Consider the following 8,405-nt stretch of genomic DNA (forward strand, 5'->3'; position numbering starts at 1 on the left):
ACCGCTCAGGCTCTTGAGCGTTTTCCTGCTGCTTTGGCAAAGCTAAGAGGGAACAGACCTGTCCATAAGAGGTTAAATCTGTGATATACTTTCAATGGGAATCTTGAAAATACGCTCCTCTAAGGCACAGCGCAGCAGAAAAGGACTACAACTGGAGATATTCATAACAAAAATACAAATTACACAACGATGGCAGAAGTAAAGAATAAAATGTCAAGGCTGCTGGAAAACTTCTGTTTCAAGGTGCAATAGAAATCAGCTCAGCAACTGCATTCATGCCCATTCCTGGAATTTATTCAGTGGCTGCTGTTCAGCCTCCAGCTACACCAAGGTCCAATAATTTGAGGTCAGAGAAGGACGAAAAGACCATGGCCTGTATTTGTTCAAAATAATTTGTTTAATTATGCCCGTTTCCCAGGGAACACCGAGTAAAGTTAAACCCTTGGCCTTTACTCTTCCTCCACGTTAATTACCAGGATGTAGCACAAAGGCTGCCTAAAGCTATAAACTACAGAACCTGCTCTGAGACTGATCCCCGATTACGAAACCAGCAGAACAGAATTTATCACCGTACAATATGCTGTGGATTTTCATCAGAGGTGAACTGCGGCATCCACCACTGTGCTTCTGCAAGACAATGACAAGCCACGGTGGGCATCATACTAGCTAACTGCTGTTTTACTGGCCTGAGCAAGATTTCTCTTTGACTTAACGCACTGCAGCGTAGAAGTTGTTCTCCAGTGGGCATCATACTAGCTAACTGCTGTTTTACCGGCCTGAGCAAGATTTCTCTTTGACTTACGCACTCTCCTGTACTGGGTGTAATATTCTTCATCCTGATAGATAAAAAGCCCTGCAATTCGGTCTTCCGTTAAGTCTTCTGTGTGTGCGACTCCCTGTTTAGTGTTCCTTTCACTATGAAAAAACTGATTTAGTAGAATGGGTTCCCCTTCCAACAGGGCTTAATGTAGCTGAGTTCAAGCCAGCCAAAACTCAGGAAACCTCTTTTACACAGAACTTACCACTCACAGATCGCCTTTAGGAACCTTTACTGGTCTTCATTCAAAAATGTATATTCAAAGAGTACTAACACATCATCCATCTCCTACAAAAAGGTGTTGCCTTAAAAAAAAAACTAACCCACAGCTCTGAATAGATGACAAAACAGAAACAAATTCAAATAAGGGGGCTTTTTAAAACTATCCATTTGAACTGCTTGCTAGTATTACGAGTCAGGAGCACTGCCAGTTTTGATGATCCTTCTAAATCAGTATCGCTATCATCATTATTATTACAGAAATACTTTACCGGAAGATAATCTAGCATTTTTTGATCTGCTGGGGTAGGCGGGGGGCAGCGGAGGGAAGCGTCAGAAAGGTAGCACTGACAAGCCTTAGTCAAAATAAGGTAGAGCAGAAGAGAGATGCGACGCCCAACAAAGAAGAGCTGAGTGGGAGTACGGACCCATAAGCCACAACCGAGCTGTAAAAATGTTAAATAAGAACATTCATGTAACTGATAATTTTCAGTGACGGAAGCATAAACCATGATGTTACAGCCTTACCACTGCAGGAGGTGCTAACATGAGGTGATTGTGTCGTGGATTCTAGACAAAAGTGCAAATATTTACACTGCAATTCTCAAACCTCTGGCAAGGAGAAGTTAAGTTTTAAAACCACCGCTCATAATTTAAATTACACATAAGATTAGCCCACTTTTATAAAATATTTTATACCGTTAAGCACTACTTGAAGAGTAATTTGAACAGCATTAGAAACACTCCACGGGACAGAGAAATGCATGAGAATATATGACCAAAATAAGATTCTCCAAGATAGTGAAACAACCGCTTGGATGGTACCTGCACCAGTACAAACTTTGTATTTCATAGCATACCTTAGGTTAGAAGGGACCTCTGAGATCATCTGGTCCACAAGGAATTTCACAGATGACTCACTCTGACCTACAATTAGTACCTTTTATTGCTTGCTTTTATTGGCTAGTGAGAACAACTCAGCCACTTCACAACAAAGTTCTTTAAACACGTAGTAACAATAACCAGCATCTGCCATGCCACAAGGGCAAATAGGGACCAAAGGCTCCAATAACCCCTTGTCTCCTTCATGAGACAGGCTCATCCCAGCTTGAGCGTACTCTCCTCTCACTGGTACGTCTTCCTGACAACTCAAGACCCACATCCTTCACAGAGGGTCAAAATTTGAAAGGGCAAGTAGGCCAACCTCATATTCTAGCTGCCGGCAGAACCAGGTCTGCCAGAGACGGCAATGTAACACCATTCACCAGCACTGAACCACAGAGATGGCAAGTGGTTGAACAGAAAGAAACATGCTTGTGTGCGTGGTTTTATCGACCTTGGTCTTAGGGGTCCAAACAGCAAACAACAGGGGAGAGGGAAAAAGGTAGTACAACGTTACCACTCAATGGCAGCATTTCATCGTCGTGAAGATCCTGCTTAAGCAGCTGAACATTTATTCCCCCAGCATACGGTTTCATTCAGCATCTGTGACTTTTCCAGGAAGATCACAGACCTCTCTGGGTTTACGTATCAGTCCTTACATATATACTTACGGCAACAAAACCCAAAGAACTTAATTGAGCTGCACGGACTCTCGAGATCCATGTGCAGCAAAAACATGAGTTCATTCCAGGAGGCCAACTTCACCTTGGCTTCCTACTCTGCCCTGATCCAAGTGTTCTCTTTGGAACATTTACAATACAGACAGTCAAAACATACATGACAACACAGATAAAAGCACTTTCCTAACAACACAACAAGCACGAAATAATACCAAAAGAGCTTTATGAGATGTTTGAAGAAGTAACAGAATGACGTCATTCTATTTCAAACTCATAACCTGTCATATAAAATAATTTGTTGCAAAAAACAGTCATGCTATAAATAGTCTGAATTATGTTCTCAACTGACTAATGCCTCAGGGATTTATACTCATCTATTTTAAGTTCTACCATGCAAGAACAATTTTTTACATCATCAGTGCAAGTCAGAATAGGTAAATACTAATTACTCCATTTCACAAAGTACACTCTGTGTGGGAAATCCTGCAAAACTACAGCAGTAGTGTAACGTTCAGTACTCTAAAACACTTACTAGAAAAGCACCTAGTTGTTCATTTCACGCCACCAATTTGTCATTAGTTGCTGTGCCCGAGCCTGAAGCGCAGAGCCAGGGAGCGGCCCCGTTGCGAAAGCGGAGGGCTCCAGCGCTCCCCAGCCCTGCGAGGCAACAGGAACAAAAGGCAGACAAAAGTTTTCCGTCAGGTCCCCTGCCAGCACTTCCTACGTTTACGTCGTTCGGGCTGCAGAAGCAGCCAAATAACACCAAGCTGTTCAAGTGACAGCTCCCCAAAGAAAGGCACGCTTACGGGACCTGCACGGAACCTTAGTTAAAAGCTGCGTGGACGTACCCTACGCTGCGCACAAAACGTCTGCGCTCTGCACCAGTCTGACAGCCTTGGGACTCCCCAGCTGAAAAACAGGTAAATATGAGCTTGCAAATACGTTAACTTTTTCTTAAAGGTGCCGCCTTTCATGCTTTCTAGACACAGAAGGGCTTAAACACACAGCTGTCCAGGAACACTAGGAGTTATTACTCGTCCGTGAGCAAATGGACACGCTTTGTTCATTCCCAACTATAAAGAAATACTGATTTTCAGCTGATCAATTACTTCTTTACAGGAATTGACTTATTCAAGAAAGAACCAATTTGGTATAGTAAACCAGAAAGCCAGGTACTTCACAACAACCACAAATGAGCAAAGTTAAAAGAAAGCAAGACTATGGCCTTCACATGTAGTCTGCATGTGGGACCAGCAAACTTCAGTCCTTAAAGCATATTACTGAAAAAGAAGTATTCCCCTAAATCCTAACATTTGTAAAATACATATGTTCTCCTAGCTAATGGAAAACTGAGTATTTTCAAAGCACTGTCAAGTGCAGCCAATAACCAGTTATTTTGACTATGGATAGGTGCAACGTTTACAGAATGAGCACAATTTTCCAAACTTAAAGTTGTTCTCTCTAGCAACAATAAAAGGGATTTTCACGCTGTCTGCTTTAGGCAACTTAAGCATCTAATTTAGAGCAACTTGCTAGGCCAAAGTTAGAAATCTAACATGCTTTTTTACCCAAGCGAGAGGTCTCTGGGAATGTGAATTAGATGCATAAGTTAATCACAGCGAGTATTGCTTCACGTGCATATTAACTGCATGGCTATGGTAAGGTTTAGCACAAACAGAGGCCTTACAAAGACTTAAAACTCATTTGGATCTTTAAGAGTTATTACTCGTCCGTGAGCAAATGGACACGCTTTGTTCATTCCCAACTATAAAGAAATACTGATTTTCAGCTGATCAATTACTTCTTTACAGGAATTGACTTATTCAAGAAAGAACCAATTTGGTATAGTAAACCAGAAAGCCAGGTACTTCACAACAACCACAAACGAGCAAAGTTAAAAGAAAGCAAGACTATGGCCTTCACATGTAGTCTGCATGTGGGACCAGCAAACTTCAGTCCTTAAAGCATATTACTGAAAAAGAAGTATTTTTTCCCCTAAATCCTAACATTTGTAAAATACATGTGTTCTCCTAGCTAATGGAAAACTGAGTATTTTCAAAGCACTGTCAAGTGCAGCCAATAACCAGTTATTTTGACTATGGATAGGTGCAACGTTTACAGAATGAGCACAATTTTCCAAACTTAAAGTTGTTCTCTCTAGCAACAATAAAAGGGATTTTCACGCTGTCTGCTTTAGGCAACTTAAGCACCTAATTTAGAGCAACTTGCTAGGCCAAAGTTAGAAATCTAACATGCTTTTTTACCCAAACGAGAGGTCTCTGGGAATGTGAATTAGATGCATAAGTTAATCACAGCGAGTATTGCTTCACGTGCATATTAACTGCATGGCTATGGTAAGGTTTAGCACAAACAGAGGCCTTACAAAGACTTAAAACTCATTTGGATCTTTAATATGGGATTAATTTGGTTGACAGTTCTTAAGCCTGCCAGAAGCTGGGATCCAAAAGCCTGAATCAGAGGCCCACCTCTCCTAATGATGAAATGAATACTAATTAATGGCTCCAAAGAAGGAAGGAAACTGTGAAGTCCAGTGGTTCCTCAAGACAACAGCTGAGCTAAAGCTAGAACAAAGCAACCTATTGGTGACACTTTCCCAAAGCCCTCAAAAAAAAACCCCAACCTACCCACGCTTTGTAGTACAAAAAAAAAAAAAAAAAAGCTTTTAACCTTCCCTGTTACCAAATAAGACAGTATCTCCTCTCTCAAACAGACAACACATAAGGAAAAAAAGGAAGCAATGTCTGGGAAGGACTTCTTTCCATTTCTTTGTATCTCTTAGAAAAGAATATTGCTACCAATCGGACAGCACAGTGACGCTCTGCACTGTACAAGGAACAGCCAGGCAGCGGGACTATGTGGGGTTGTGTTTGTTTTTAAAAAAGACACACGAAACCTATTCAGTCTAAGTTCCTACAATCTAATGATTAGCACTGGTCCACATTCAGCATCTGTGGTACGGGTACAAGTTCACACATACACACAAAAAACCAGCGGCTAAGCGTAGGCAGGATTGGCTGCCTAGTCATCACAAGCACGTAATAAAATTGTCTCTTAGAAGGACACCAGCAAGTGCCCACTCTGACTTATAATTGACTCCAGGCTTGCCCCAGCCAGGATCTAACCTCCTATCAAGATTTTGTAGTGAGCTCTGATAAAATCTGGAACAAACATAGAGCAGTAATAGAAGTAACACACTGTAAATACTTACTGCTGCCCTTTGGCTTACCTACCCCTCCCGGTACTGCATTACATTCTTCCCAGCCCGGGGAACCGCCTGAAGGAAGTTCAGCAGTTACATCAAACACACCTGCTTTCAAATCAACTGGCAACAGCAAAAGCAAAGGGACCGCCTCAGCTTCCGCGCCTGACAACTCACCACTGTTGTGAGTTTCAAATGGGTGAAAGTGTTGCTCACAGGAGCGTAAACATGCAGCTTTTTCTTTTTCTTTTTTTTTTTTTTTCCTAAAAGGCTTTTGCTACCTTCTTCAAAAGCAACCCAAAACAAAAGTCGCTACATACAGCTGACGAGTGTCGGTCCTTATTTCCAATCCTCCATATAATACAATTTTAAAACATATCCAATAAGCAACATATGTTTCAAGGTAGCAGACATAAACGTATGAAATAAAAGAAATTACACTGGTGCCATTACTTGGTTGTGCACTTAACTCAAGGGAAGCCTCCAAGTGCAATTTGAAGCTGACAGAGAAGCTTCTACGGATGATTCTATGGATGATATGAACGGCTTTAAACTAAAGGGGGGTAGATTGAGACTAGAGAGAAGGAAGAAATGTTTTACGCTGAGGGTGGTGAGGCACTGGCCCAGGTTGCCCAGAGAGGTGGTGGATGCCCCATCCCTGGAACCATTCCAGGTCAGGTTGGACGGGGCTCTGAGCAACCTGATCTAGTTGAGGATGTCCCTGCCCATGGCAGGGGGGTTGGACTAGGTGACCTTTCGAGGTCCCTTCCAACCCAAACTATTCTATGATTCTATGATTACATGGAGCCTTGGCTAAAAATAAATGAAACTTTCAATTTGTTAAAAAGCCCTGCTATTTCTGTAGCCACCACTAACCATCTGCTCTTTTTGATGGCATCTCTGCCTTAACTTTAGCTTCATTTTTTATCCCTAGATCGCTGTCACAGAACTAAGACAGGCTCTATCGTAGCTCTGATTAATGCAATGTTATTGAACAGACCCCCTGGATGCTCCATCTTCTGAAACCTGCTAAAGGTCTAGGAAACAGCATCTCCTGTAGCCTTCAAACCAGACAGGCTTCTTGGCTTGACTTTCTGTAGTAGATGGGATTATGTGTTTTAAGCTGTTACCTAACACTAATGTCTCTACAATTTTTTTTCTTTAATATCCTGTATTGACTACATAAATAGCTCTATCCCGCTATGGTTTTGTTACATCTTTTAGTGACTTTTGACACTTGACAGAATTTCCAGTCTGACAATTCAAAACTTCTGGGGACTATAGAGAACAAGCTAAAGAAGCGGCATAGCATATGAACGAGTGTGATGACTACTCCAGAAAGTCCAGATTCACAGAGATGTTTTGGCTCCTAACCTCACATACTGACGTCAGGCAAGAGAAAGGTACATAAATATCATTGTTGACATAGACATAAAATCATTAGGCCCTTCAAAATCTTGCTGAATCTGTATTGTATATGGTACGTTGTATTATATATGGTGCTTTAGGGGCCGGGGGGTGGGGGGGAAGAAGTCACTAGAGCAGCTACAGAGGCACTTTCAGGAAGAAAAAAATTCAGCAGAAATGCAGCGGAGCCCGGGCCACAGGAGAAACTGGAGGCAATACCCAGTGCAAGTTATCTGCTTCATCAGTGGGAGGAGAGTGGTCCGCGTGACTCTTACAGCAGCTCTAAAAACAGGAAAATACAGAAATAGCCAAGCTGTGGGGGAAAGCGTTCAGGCACTCAAGCTTTACAGCAGCCATGCACTAGCACTCGTTTTGTACCGTTTCTGACGTTACTGTACGTGCCCCAGGAGAGCACGGACTCACTCAACAGAAAACACTGTGTGCTGGGGGGGGGTGTCAGGGAACGAACCCCTCACCTCCTACAGCAGCCAGGCTTTTAGACGCATTAAAACCTACTAATTAGCTCCTTCGCCAAAACACATCGCACCAGCACTTTTCCCTCTTGTCAGTCTCTTTTCTCTCCACGCCTTCACCTCAGCCTTTCTGCCCCAACGCATCTGTCCCCGTTTTTGGCGGAGCTGCTTTCCATGCTCCTGCGGCTCCCTTCCGAAGACTTCTCCCTCAGCTGCTCCTCCTTATCGGGAAGAGGCTTCCAGCAACCACCATTAATCCGACAAACGGCGAAAAGACACCCCAAGAAGATACTCCCCGCTGCCCAGCCTCTCTTCTCCAGAAACAGGACGGGGAAGAACTCTGCCTTTCTGAACATCGAGATGTTTATGCTCTTTTCTGTCTTACACAAGGTTCAGCAAGAGCTTAACAGTTTCTGTTTTAAGACACACCGAGTACGTGTAGTTTAAGAAAAAGTGAAGTACGTTACAAGCAGTTCGTAGAAAGCAATGTTTGGTAGAAAAAAAAAAAAAGCGTTGTGTAACGGCTCCGACAAGACTACCATCTTAGGCTTCTTTCTCTTGTTAACCATACGCATCAAAGCCAGAAGTTCAAGATAAGCTGATGACACAGGCAAAGCGCCGAACTGCAAGAGCAAAACGCTCATTTTTCCCCTGAAAGCCCCTCATTTGCCTAAGAAACAAGAGCCGCTTTCTACGAACCGCGGAGC

Source organism: Pygoscelis adeliae, unplaced genomic scaffold (genome assembly GCF_000699105.1).
Source record: "Pygoscelis adeliae isolate BGI_AS28 unplaced genomic scaffold, ASM69910v1 Scaffold269, whole genome shotgun sequence".
NCBI classification, from domain to species: Eukaryota; Metazoa; Chordata; class Aves; order Sphenisciformes; family Spheniscidae; genus Pygoscelis; species Pygoscelis adeliae.